Source organism: Ceratotherium simum, unplaced genomic scaffold, assembly GCF_057802395.1.
Source record: "Ceratotherium simum simum isolate JZ-2026a unplaced genomic scaffold, ASM5780239v1 HiC_scaffold_43, whole genome shotgun sequence".
NCBI classification, from domain to species: domain Eukaryota; kingdom Metazoa; phylum Chordata; class Mammalia; order Perissodactyla; family Rhinocerotidae; genus Ceratotherium; species Ceratotherium simum.
The window spans coordinates 2,127,579-2,141,073 of NW_028261259.1; the positions used below are offsets into that span (position 1 = coordinate 2,127,579).

Below are 13,495 nucleotides of genomic sequence, written 5' to 3' on the forward strand. Positions count from 1 at the left end.
TTCTATTTCCCTCCACTGGATAAATGGTAATTGATAAAACTCATTAAGCTGGAAGTCAGTTGTTAAATGCCCATATGTGGCCCTTTATGAAGCTCTGAGGGGGCACGAAACCCCCAAAACAAGATTTTGCTTATTTATGTATGGTGTAAAGCATTATGATTGAGTCCAACCCACCTCAGGAATTCCCACAGCCCAGTCTATCACTTCCTCAGATAAAGACAATTCTTGACCACGTGGAGCATGTGGGAGAATACTCTCCTACTTTCACTGTAAGTCCAAGACCTTCTGGAAAATTCCAAAAGTTGAGAATGGCATACTCTGCATCTGATTTTCTTTCTTCAGCCAAATTCACTGAGTCACCAGTGGCATTGTTAAATTCTATGTTCCTCAGAAAGGGGTGTAGAGATGGGGAAAAGAGATGAATCGTCTTGTGATGAAGTGTACCTGGTGTCAAAGATGGAAAACTTGAGTGAGGGAAAACTCTTCATTGTCTATAATTCCAGATCATAATATGAATTTCTTATAAGCATCCAATGAAGCAAAACAAATGAAAATATATGGGGAACTAAAATACTATAATGTTTCTAAAGTATCAGTTAGTTTCAAGAGAAGATGCCTGAAGATAAGCAGACCAAGACAATTAGTGGGTGTGGAAATCAGGCTAATCTCAACTGCAGAGACAAATCTATCCACACCCACTCACTATCTGAATTTTCCCAGGACATCAATCTGCAAAATGACCTTAGCGATACATAAAGTTGTTTTGGAATTAAATGATATCTTTTATGTAAATTATTTACTATACTTTCCCATATAGGCACTTAAAGGACTAGTTCTCTTCCTGTTGTCATAGAGGAGTTTCATGAGAAAAGGCTGCATATGCCCTATTGAAAACATTAGGCAGGCAGGATGCTGGGATCCTTTGTAACACAAAGCATTGATATTGACTCAAAGAGCACTTTCTCCTTGAAGCTAGCACCTTCTTCTTGATGACCACTACTACCCAGGACTAGATTTACCTTCTGGAGAAGGAAACAAGTACAGAACATCCTGTGCTTTTGGAGGAAGACTCCTAACTACTTGGTTTGAGCACTATGGAATCCCATCAGGAAGTCACATTTATGACAGGACATGCTATTAAACGGAAGAGACATTACCTGCCAGGGAGAAATCACCAGCCCTTCCCCACTTCCCGTTGGTTGCATTTCTACTTGTTGGAGACGCATCTCATGAAGGGTCCAGGCCACAGCATACACAGCATCGCACACGTTGTAACTCCCTTCTGTCATGGCCACATCTAAACGATGCAACCTCCCCAAGGAGGCATTAGTTGGACAATTCTCGAATGTTTTACAGTCAGACTCAGAAACGTTGCAATCAAAAGAGATGGCCCAAAACTTATCAAGCTAAATGCCTTCTGGATATTTGGAAGGGTTAACTGTCTGGGTAAAAGTTTCAAAACCAGGGATCTCACCATGGTGGTGTGAAAAAATGAGAGTCCCATGGAATGAGTCAAGTATGAATGCTCTTGGACTGGTGGTAAAAACTCACTGTGATGTTGTGACCCAGGCTTTCCATATCTCTAAAAACATCTATTTAGAAAAGCTCAAGTTTATTAGAGAGTGAGCATCACAATAAACGATAACCACTTTCACTGATGATTCCTTGATCTGCAAATGATACTGAAAGTTCCTTGAGGTATATAAACTTCCAGTGACAGGGATCATTTGCACAAAGGCTGCACAGATTCCATTCTTGTCCATCTCTCCTCTCAAGTCTGAGAGAAATTGAACACCTTTCTTGTCTTCTGAGATGACCAGCCCCACCAGGTCCAACTGAAATGAAGCAGCAAAGAGACCATGCCAAGGGCCAGAGATGTGTCCCTGGGGGCCATCTGATAGAAACATAGAAACTGGTCATCATCATTCAAGATGGGATCAAAGGGACCATAGCTAAGCTCAAGGGAAAAGACAGTTGGAAGCCACATGAAGAAGAGGATTGGCAAAAAGCACACTCAGTCTTAAACAATATTCAGCAACACCTGGAAGTGGTAGAAGGGGAAATTTACTCATTTCACTATCCAGTCATCTACCACTCCCTGAAGCTTTCTATAAAATAACTGATCAGACTCAGAGTTCCAGGAAATTCCCTTGTCTCCTTCTCCTTCATCCTCCTCTCTACTTCAAACAAAGGAAACGTGCACACCCCACCAAGACTCTGTACACTTACCCTTTGAGATCACATCCTTTGAGAGATGCATAAACCCAGTCTTCTCCTTTCATTCTTTTTAGGCACCTGAGAATGGCACCAAATGACACATGGTTTCATCTCTCCCCATCCCGCCCATCCTGACCTGTGGAAATTTGTAGAGTGTCAGCCGTGTTCCAATCTGGGCAGAAATTGCCCCTGTTGTTCCTGTAAGGACTGCTACAGACTTGCTGTCTCTCCTACAGTGGTAATTAGGAATGTCCTTGCCCAGCACTGTGAGCCAAATCGGGGAACTCTCCAATGCCTTCTGTTCACTGGGCAGGGCATTATAGACATCAAATCCCAGCGACATGTTGAGTAAAATATGGGGCTTCTTGTTGATCTCCTCAATGGCAAAAACAAAGGCCAGAACATACTGGCAGTTCTTGTACTGAAACCTGCATGGAGGGATAGAGATCCTTAGGGAAAAGTCTCAAACCATTATTCTTCAAAGTGAATGCAATGACTTAATTAAGGGAGAATGCCCAGTCAACTCATTTTGTTTATGGCAACTCAAGAAGCCTCTATCTTGACTCTTCTGAAGCTTTATAATTTATAGCTAAAGCAAATAGCATAACTTAGGCTCTGGAATGTCCTTGCTGAATTCCACACACATGGACAAAAGTGTTAATTTTATGACGGCAAGTGCAATGAGTAGAAAAGCAGATCACATTCAGAGAGAGTTTTGTAAATGATTCTTTGGCTCAGGACCAAAATGCTTGTTCATATGAGCACATCATTAAATTCTTCATAGAAGAGCAACAATATTAACATGAGATTTGAGATAGCCCTGGGTACGAATGGTAATTCCAACTCAAGGGTATGGGACAAGCAGAGAAGCATGACATATGTGGGTTGAGAATGGTGCAGCAGAAGGCTGGCAATCAAATTGCCTAAACTTCTGCCCCGTCAGACTTCTGTGTCTGCCACCATCAAAACTCAGGAAACGAAGGTGAAACTTCAGAGATCCAAAGAGGGAAGAGTCATCACAATCAAGAAACATTTGGAAGAAGTATGAAGGAGTGAAAACTGGAAACACAGGAATGTAAGAGACACAGCATTGTAAAGTTTAAAAAATTATTATCCACTTCTTATTTTTAAAATATAAAAATAATGTTAATATTAATAATTAACATCTTTAGAAGTACCTATTCCGAACAGCCTCTATTGTCTTCATCTTTTCTACAGACTTGTGCACAGAAAATCTCCGAGGCCAGAGAAAATTCTTTGCATTTCTATTGCCTGGGATCTGTAATTCCATCAACAATAAAACAGAGTAGTTCCTTGTACTTATTCCAAATGTGCTATACGTTGAGACTTGATTAACAGCCTAGCTCATGCTCACTGCTTGTTAATGCTCCCTGTGTGCTTGAGAAGAATAGACATTCTTCAGTTTTGGGGTATAGGGATCTATGTGTGTGCAATAGATCAGACATGCTAATATAGTTTTCAAATTTCTATTATTAGATATATGTTATTATTTGTCTGAGAAAGAATTGAAATTCTTGACTATAATAGGAAATTTTTTATTTTTTCTTCCTCCTCCTCCTCCTTCTTCTGCACTTCCTCCCCTGTCTTTTTCTTCTTCTTCCTCTCCTCCTCTTCCTATCCCTCCTCTTCTTACTCCTTCCTTTTCTATTTGAGGCTATATTATCTTAACATGATAGAATGTATAAGATCACAGGTACTATATCTTTGTGATGAGTTGAACTTTTATATCACTGTGAAATGACTACTTGATTCTTAATGATGCGTTTTGTCTTTACCTATTTTATCTGATATCATTATAGCTACCCTGGATTGACTTTGAATGGTATTTGTGTAGTGTATCTTTATATGTTCTCCCACATCTTGACTTCCTAAATTTTCATATGTTCTTTGGTTTTCACACGTCTTGTAAAGAGAATTAGATAAATTTGTTACTTTCCCCTCCAATTTGTCAATTTGTATTTAACTAGAAATTTTATTTCATTTACAGTTTTTGTGATTTTTATATACTTCTTTTGCTCCCACTATCTATAATTTTCTGTTTCTTTTTCCATTTTTTTACTTTATTTCTCTTTAAAATGTATTTATTTATACTTGCTTTCCATATTTCATTGTATCTTATTTATTAGAGTGAGAATTGCATTCTCTATTTCTATTTATCACCAGTCCACCCCGTCTGAAGTGGACATAATTACTGATTTCCTGAGAAATTCATGAACCCTTTAACTCTCAGATGTCCCCTTATGACTTACTTGTTTTTGCTGTCCAGTATTTTATTTCTGCTTTTTCTTTAATCTCATTATCCCCTCCATATATAACTTATCTTACACGTTTTCTAGTTCTTTGTCTTTCTGTGGTGCATCCTATGTTTCCTTCAGAATTCAAACATAGTTCTTTATTCTCCCTTCTTCTGTATTACTCCTCTAAGGAATTTTAAATCTCAACAGTTATGTATTATTCATCTCTAAAAATTCTGTAAGGTTCTTTGCCAAATATGTAGGATCATTTTTAGAATCTCCTGTTTGATTTTCGTTTTGTGATTCCATTTTTTGTAAACAGTTTATACATATTTATTTTATATTTTGAAGGTAAATCTGATAGTTGACGTTATAAGGTTCTAAATCTATTGTTTTATTTTAAGTTTTATTTGTCATGTTTTGATGACTATTAATCAACAATACCATGTGTTTCCTTATGTGTTTGATGAACTTTGATTATGAGCTCCTTTTCATATGATTTTAATATGTGGAGAACATAAGATATTAGTGTAGGTTTCTTTCCTTCAGAGAAGAATGTCTCTGGCTTGTGCTCCCAGTCATTTTGGGTGACGCCAAGCTGAGTGACTTTATTTTATTTTCTGTGACTCAGAACTAATCTGGGATCCCAGATTAATCCATTAAGGTGCTGGTGACTCAAATACAAGTCCTTTCATTACAGGAAGGTACTAGCCTTTGACCACTGGGTATATCCAAATTTTTTAAGCGCTTGTAATTTCTTCTTTTGTCCTTTGAGGTTTCTCTTACTTCAAGAAAACACAGGAATGCAATTAAAATCATATTTTATGAATTGTCTTGTTGTTATTGGAGGGAAACCCCTGCATGATATCTAGTCCTCCGTAATCCAGGAATTCTTTCTTTTGGACACTCCTTTGCATTTATTTTTTTTAATATAAATTCTTTCGTTTAGTTGAAAAGAAAATAAATTTTCAAATCAAATGCATGAGCTTGTGGCGTGGAAATAATTTACAGGCTATTTCACAAAATAAGGTTAGGATATAGAAAATTTTACAGCCTGTAATATTTCTATGGCTTTTGTATATTTAACTGAAACTAGGAATGTGCATTTAAAACATATGTAATCAAATACTAGGAGACGAATCATTGAGAGGCACACTCCAGGGAACATTCAGTTTCTGTGAGGTGCACACATACTTCACATACACTGATGGTCATGTGACAAGCCACGATGTGGCCTAATTTAGTTCAACGTAGTTCAGGTGTGATATGAACAATTAAATTTTAAGGAGGGAGAGTGTGCAGAATTTGTAAAAGCCCCATATATATCCAATATAGGAGCATAGCATGAAATACTGAGAATGAGGAAGAAGAATCATGTAGGTGTTATGAAAATGAATTGAAACCCCTAAATAGCAGAGAATGGCATCCACACTATACTTTTTGCAGATGGTGTGTCCTTCTTGAAAATAAAGCACCCAATTTCTGAGTAAAAATGAAGAATGTATTGTGTCAGTTGGGTCCTCTAACTGCTGAGATGGAGTTAGGAGTACAAGAATTTTATTGTGATATCATAACACCTGTGACAAATAAAAGGATTGGGTAGGGTGAGACTTCACTCCAGGATACAGATTTTACAGCCTGTGAAATGAAAAAAAGAGGGAGGATTCCACTGACAAGGTGGAGATGCTAGTCAGAGGGCCCCACCCCAAGCCTACTGATTCTGAATGTCTGGAGTGGGGTCCAGCAATCATTCTGTGTTTTAACAAGCCCTCCAGATGATTCTGATACATAATAAAGTTTGAGGACCACTGGTTTAGGGAAAAAAAAGCACCATACCAATGAAACAAACATGGAAAAGATGTAACAATTGTCCAAATACTTTGTGTTAATGTGGTTTTAAAAAGTGCAAAATACAAACTACTTTAACGGAGGCACACAAAATTTAATACCATCTGGAACAAAGAGCTCAAATTTTTTAATGACAATTATGAATTCTTTTGGTTAATGTAAATTATTTTATTGAGGTCATATTGGCTTACAACATTGTGAATATTTCAAGTGCATATTATTATATTTCAGTTTCTGTATAGACTGCATTTTGTTCATCACCAATAGACTAGTTTTTATCTGTCAGCATACATATGTACCTCTTTAATGCTTTCACCATCGCCCCGCCCTTTCTCCTTTGGTAACCATGAAACTGTTCCCCTTACCTATGTGTTTGTTTATCAAGTTCATGGAAAAACCTGGAAATGTCACAAATATGTGGAGACTAAACAACATGCTTCTGAACAACTATTGGATCAATGAAGAAATCAAAAGAGAAATAAAAAAAAATACCTGGAAACAAATGAAAATGAAAACACAACATACCAAAACTTATAGGATGCAGCAAAAGCAGTACTAAGAAGGAGTTTATAGCAAAACAGGCCTACCTTAAGAAACAGGAAAAATCTCAAATAAACAACCTTACACTATACCTAAAAGAACTAGGAAAAGGAGAACAGAGTCCAAAGTCAGTAGAAGGAAGGAAATAATAAAAATCAGAGCAGAAATAAATGAAATACACACTAAAAGAACAATAGAAAGAATCGATGAAACTAAGAATTGGTTCTCTGAGAAGATAAGCAAAATTGACAAACCCTTAGCCAGACTCACTAAGAAAAAAAGAGAGAAGGCTCAAATCAATACAATCAGAAATGAAAGAGGAGAAATTACAATAGAAATCACAGGAAAACAAAGAATTATAAGAGAATAGTATGAAAAGCTATATGTCAATGAATTGGATAACCTAGAAGAAATGGATAAATTCCTAGAATGATACAACCTCCCAAAAGTAAATCAAGAAGAAATAGAGAATTTGACTAGACCAATCACAAGTAAAGAGATTGAAACAGTCATCAAAAACATCCTAAAAAACAAAAGTCCAGGACCAGATGGCTTCTCTGGTGAATTCTACCAAACATTCAAAAGGGATTTCATTCCTATCCTTGTCAAACTCTTTCAAAAAATTGAAGAGTTGGGGATGCTTTCTAACTCATTTTATGAGGCTGACATTACCCAAAGAGCTCAATTTATACCTAGATAAACTGGATTTAGGGAGAAAGGAAAGAAGTAAGAGACTATTATATTTTTCATCTAACATAGAGGAGTCGAGGTCAGACTTCAGACACTGAGTTCCTCTTATTTTTTAAATTAAACATATTCTAAAATAGAATTCAAAAAAGATATATATACATCCAACTGGTGGAGAACAGTTTAATAAGGAAAATTATTTTAAATAGAACGAAACTAAGAAAAATGAAAAAAAGCCAAGTACAAAGTTAACAATAGAACCACAGGATAAAGCTATATATATGTTATACCGTATTTAAGTTACGGAAATCAGTTTTTCAATATTGAATGCTACTCTATGTCATTCCAGGAAGATATTGGAAATGAACATTGAACAAAGATACTGAATAAAGGGGATTTTCAATGATATTCCATAGAAATGCTCACAAAAATTAAGCCACAATTAATATGAAACTATTATACAGGAGTGTACATGCTGGCACACACATATCTGTAGGCAATAAGTATTAAGGACTAGAAAGGCAATTAGAGATTCGACAGCATATACTCAATAACAGTATCATATACACAAAAAAAGATTTTAGAAATATGAAGTAAACTGAAACTATAATCACAGTATGAGAATCCAACATAACTCTCTTAGTCTTTGTCCAAAAAGTCAATATAAGAATCATGTATATTTTAATCTTGATTTATTATTAAATATTTGTGGCTCTTGCACACACACACACGTGTCTACATGTAAATCTCAAATTTTCTACTCTGAAAGCAGTGAAAGCATGTTATTATAAAATTAGCTCCTATCCTCATCCACCAAGCAAGTTCTACACCATAGTCAATTCCTGAAGCCGTCAGAAGAGATGCTGACTCCGTAGCTCATCAGATGAATAGCTAGATTTGAAACCCCGTTCATTAAACAACATGCACACAAAAATGCTCATTAACTGCTAACATATCATAAACAAATCACACAATTTATAAGCCACTAATCACTCTCATGAATAACACTTTGGTCAAAGAGGAAATCAAACCAATGATTATAAAGGAGCAGCAAGGAGACCAGGAGAGACAGGAGAGAGAAAGGAAGAAGAGAAGAAAAATGTCTGTTCTGAGAGAAAACATCTGAGCCTTAAATTTTTTGAATAGTAAATAAAAATGAAGGAAAAAGCATACAAATTAAGCTCTCAACTCAAAACCAGAGGAAAAGAGAAAGAAAACAAATATAAAAGAAATTAGAAGAAGAGATTGAGGCAGAGATAAGAGTATAAACAAACATAAAGGAACTTCAGAAGAAAATTATTCAGTCGATCTGAGTCTTTGGAGAGATCAATAAAACAGACGTCATTCAGACAAGGGTGACAGAGAAAAATAATTTGAGGAAGACAAACATCAACGACATTAGGTGAGAAAATGGGATCAAGAGGAAAGTCACAGAGGAAATTTTATAACCATCATGAGAATATTGTGCATCTCCACATGGAGATATCTTTTGGGATCTCAGTGAAAGTGTTGCTTTCTTAATGAAAATGTAATTACCCAAACTCGCTCAAAGATGAAATGGAGAGAAAATTCTACAAATGCTGCTATATGGTTTCAAGAGTTTCTAAGAAATGAAATTCCTAATATACCGCAGGGCTGGGTGTCTTTACAGATTAGTTGTTTCTAAAACTTAAGGAAAGATGTTTACTCTACTAGAAACTCTTGCAGAATATAGAATAAGAAGAAACATCTCCATTATTTATAAGTTAACATGAGCCTGTTACCAGCACCAAAAGGAAATTATGAGCAAGGAATAATCATCAATAGACTATTAGAAAATTAGATAATCTTTTAATATCCTCATATTTAATGTCTGCACATTTCTGCCAGGAGAAAAACAATATGCTCATTGAAGTATATAAAGCATTTGATGAAATTCAGCATCCATTTCTGATGGGACATGTTTTTGGAGGACACTTCCTTAACATGTTTTTTTTAAATAACTAAAACTGAAGAAAACACCCTCTCATGTCAAAATCTAGACCTTGCTTAAAACAAAGACGAGTCACAACTGCAAGTGGAAGAGGGGCAGGCACAGAGGACCACCCTCCACCTGGGCGCTGCTCTGCACAGCCTGGGATTCTCCCGCCAGCAGATACGAAGGTACCAACACTATGAGCCATGGATGCCTATATAGTGTGTCATCTCCCTTGGGAGTTGTGGGACAAAGATGCTTTAAAGGGCATGCCCATTAAAACCAGGAAAATACAATAATTTCTGTTAAAACCAGGATTATTGAGCATCTTTTTTTTTTTTTTGAGGAAGATCAGCCCTAAGCTAACATCCATGCTAATCCTCCTCTTTTTGCTGAGGAAGACCGGCTCTGAGCTAACATCTATGGCAAATCTTCCTCCTTTTTTTTTCCTCAAAGCCCCAGTAGACAGTTGTATGCCATAGTCGCACATCCTTCTAGTTGCTGTATGTGGGATGCCGCCTCAGCATGGCCCGAGAAGCAGTGAGTCAGTGCACGCCCGGGATCGGAACCCCGGCCGCCAGTGGATCCAAACCCCGGCCGCCAGTAGTGGAGCACGCGCACTTAACCGCTAAGCCACGGGGCTGGCCCTTTGAGCATCTTAATTGAATTCCTAATTTATTAGATAATGCAATAAAATAACTGGCAGAAAGGTCTTATAACCAAGGGAGAAGTACAGTCCTCAACCAAGTACTAAATAAATATGCAACAGTCAGCAGCTTTTCAATATAACATTAATAACACAAAAGCATTTGCATAACCTATTTATAATACAGCAATAGACAAGAAAAATTGTAATGGCAGTTGTGGACAAAATTATAAATCTCTACTAAGAAATGTAAAAGCATTTAAATAATATTGTGTGATGTCAACATTCTTGAAAAAGTGCTATCAGAATAATACAATTCAAATTAAAATTTGGAAGGAAATTTTTTTGAGGTAATGGCAAAATTACTGTAGACATTTTCTGAAAGCATGGGAAGTTCAGGAAACTAGTGAAAATAGTTCAGAATATTAAGAGGAGAATGTGTTTTTCCAGAAACAATCATTACAATTATTAACTTAACTTCATATCTTAAAGCACAGTGGTAAGAGCACTGGAAGATATAGATATATCAACAGGACAGACCAGGTGATAGAGAGATGACTCTGTGTAAATATAAATATTTCATGCATCACATAGCTGTATTGAAAATCAGTAGAGATAATGAATTATTCAATTAATGGTGAATATAAACCATTGTGGAATATAAAACTGAGTTAATCTACTTCACATCTGAGGTAAATAAATTGCACAGTCTAACAAATTTATAGAGAAAAATAAAGTGCTAGAATTAACAGATATCTATATAAAATTGTAGATTGCGAAGGCATGGCAAAAAGGAAGGAAAAACAAGTCAAAAGATGATTAGAGTTTACTCTACATGAAAGTTCATGTTCTTTTCTATTTTAAACACGCCATACAGAAAAATATTTAAAACAAGCAGCAACATGGTAACACATTTTCAGAATAGTTAACAACCAAATCATTTTGTCCTCAATATGTAAAATGTTCTTTAAAAATGAAAAGGCCTACAGTTGAATAGAAAAATGGCAAAAGCCATAGAAGGTAACTCATCAAAGAATATATTCTTATTGAGCAACAAACACATAAAAATGAGCGATCCAACATTAACAAGGGAAATACAAATATAATCAATGAGATACTATTTTCACACATCAAATTGGCCAAGTATTAAAAGAAAACCATGAAGGAAATACATATTTCCCTTCACGCTTATGGAAATATCAAGTAGTACATATGTGGAAAGTTCTTTGGCAATATATCTAAAAGGCCTTTAAAATATACCTAATGTTGCACTTAGTCATTTTACTCCTAAGAATTGAAGCAGAGTAGAGTGAGAATATGTGTCTATGAGTTTGCCCATTATGTTCCTACGTATAGTAACAAATATTAGAAACCAAATAAAAACTCCCAAATTTCTGTTAGATTAATATTATGCTAGCCTCGAGGATATGACAAATAATTTATAGGCAAAATAATTATCTTTGGTTAAGGGCCGTAGGATCATTACTTAAGCACAGTCATTAGTCAAGGATAAGTAGATATTTACTCATATAGAAACATATTTATGATATTTTATGTAAAAACAGGTTAAAGAGGAACGGTGACAGATAACTCCAATTTTGTAATGTGTTCATATTTACAAGCAGAACAATAAAATGTATGATGAGGACCACATTATGATTTTCTTGGGCCTGAGACACTTTTGCCTTTGTGAGGTTCTTTCTCTCTCAAAAATACTAAAAACATATCTTATGACTGTGTTGTTATAAAGACAAATATCTTAATCTTGTATATTAAAAGACGTTTCTTTGTCCTTAAAGTTATTTTTTTCTTCTGATTTTAGATGAAATTAAAACATTCTCCTGGGCCCCTAAAGCCTGTGGGCACTGGTTCCCCTGTGCCTAGTGGAAAAGTCCGCTTGGACATGAAAACCTCCTGTAACTGCAAGTATGTTCTTTTAACATAGACAGAGTCTCCAGTGCACATGTCTGGAGAGAGCCGACCTGCCCGGGGACAAGGTCCTCTGAGCTGGGGTGAGTGGAGAGCAGAGGACAAGAAGAGCACCATTTAGCCTCTCGTCCTGCAGCGAGAAACACTCTCCATCCACCATCCGGGTGCCTGAAGCTGTGGGGACATGTGAGTTGAACTTGCCTTCTGCCCCCAGGAGATCAGGTCAGAGCTTCCCTGACTCAACAGCCCCAGATCCTGCAGTCCTGACACTGGCTAAGAAACAACAATCAGCAGTGTCCCTGAGAATGACCGTGTGGACCTTAAACACATTGATAACAAGACAGCAAGTACATAATGGGAAATTATAGAATTAAAAAAAAAATAGGTAAATGTAGGAAGCATTAAAGAATAAAAAGAAAAGCGGAGAAACATTTAGAGATAAAAAAGAATACAAGATAGGGGCAGACACCTTCTGGAGCAGAGAAGCAGCCCCAATTCCTAAACCTGCCATGACATTCCCAAATGTGTGCAGCTACTGCAGGCAAAAGCGGAGCCTCCAGCCTCTCCTGGGGACGTCAGCAGTCACTGTCTTCAGAGAAATCCCCTCTCCTCACACGAGCACAGGCCCTCTGCTGGAATCCCCTGAAACTCTGCCTCCTCAATCGATTCATTAGACCTTAGGATGCAGAACTGACATTGGCAAGATCCAAAAACGGAGGTCGTGCAAGTGCCCGAGGGAGTCAGAATCAGATTGTGGGGGTTACATCTCACAGATTATTGATCTGTTGCTCTCAGCCTGGCTTGCAGCCCTGGGAGGCATGGGACACCCCACTGTGAAATAACAATATGAAGAGGTTTCAAAGAGTAACCGGATGTCCACAGGAAGAAGTCTGTCCATGCAGGTGGGGCAGAGATAGCAGGGGCCTCCCTGTAGTGACATTAGGAATTATATGCATGACCAAAGAGACATTAGCAGACCCTTGACTTTGTGGAAGGGACACTTTTCTGTAGCTTCTTTGCATTGAACTCCTGCCAATGGATTGTGTTTCTAAGGGACATCACTTGAGCCAAGGCTGTGGCAGCCAAGGCAGGAGGAGGGCAGAGACGGTGGAGTACATCGGGGGAGAGTGCTGTCTCCCTAAGCTTCCAGCCCCGAAAATGGGAGATTAAAAGGAAGAAAAAGCATAAAACTTAAAAAGTCTCTTCCCCACTTTGAAAGAAACAACAAAGTCAGTGGGAAGAGACAAAATTAATTATGAACGGTTTTGGGGAGGTGGGGGTGCAGGGTGGAAGGACAGGACAGCTAATACAGAGCACCTTGGTCTATCCATCCACAGATCCCCTAGGCATCATTCATCATACTAATAAAGCAGAAAATAAATAAATAAAGAGGCGCTCACTGCTGGAAAATGACATCCT

The 13,495-nt window shown here is 37.2% G+C and overlaps 1 long non-coding RNA gene across 1 annotated transcript in view; it reads right to left on the reverse strand.

Annotated features, from left to right (window-relative positions):
- The window catches only part of LOC147911371 (uncharacterized), a 32,421-nt gene that overhangs the window by 6,756 nt on the left and 12,170 nt on the right, over nt 1-13,495 (reverse strand). Inside the window, exon 4 of the long non-coding RNA XR_015551226.1 lies at nt 175-2,645. This is a non-coding gene — a long non-coding RNA (uncharacterized LOC147911371). The remainder of the gene's footprint in view (nt 1-174; nt 2,646-13,495) is intronic.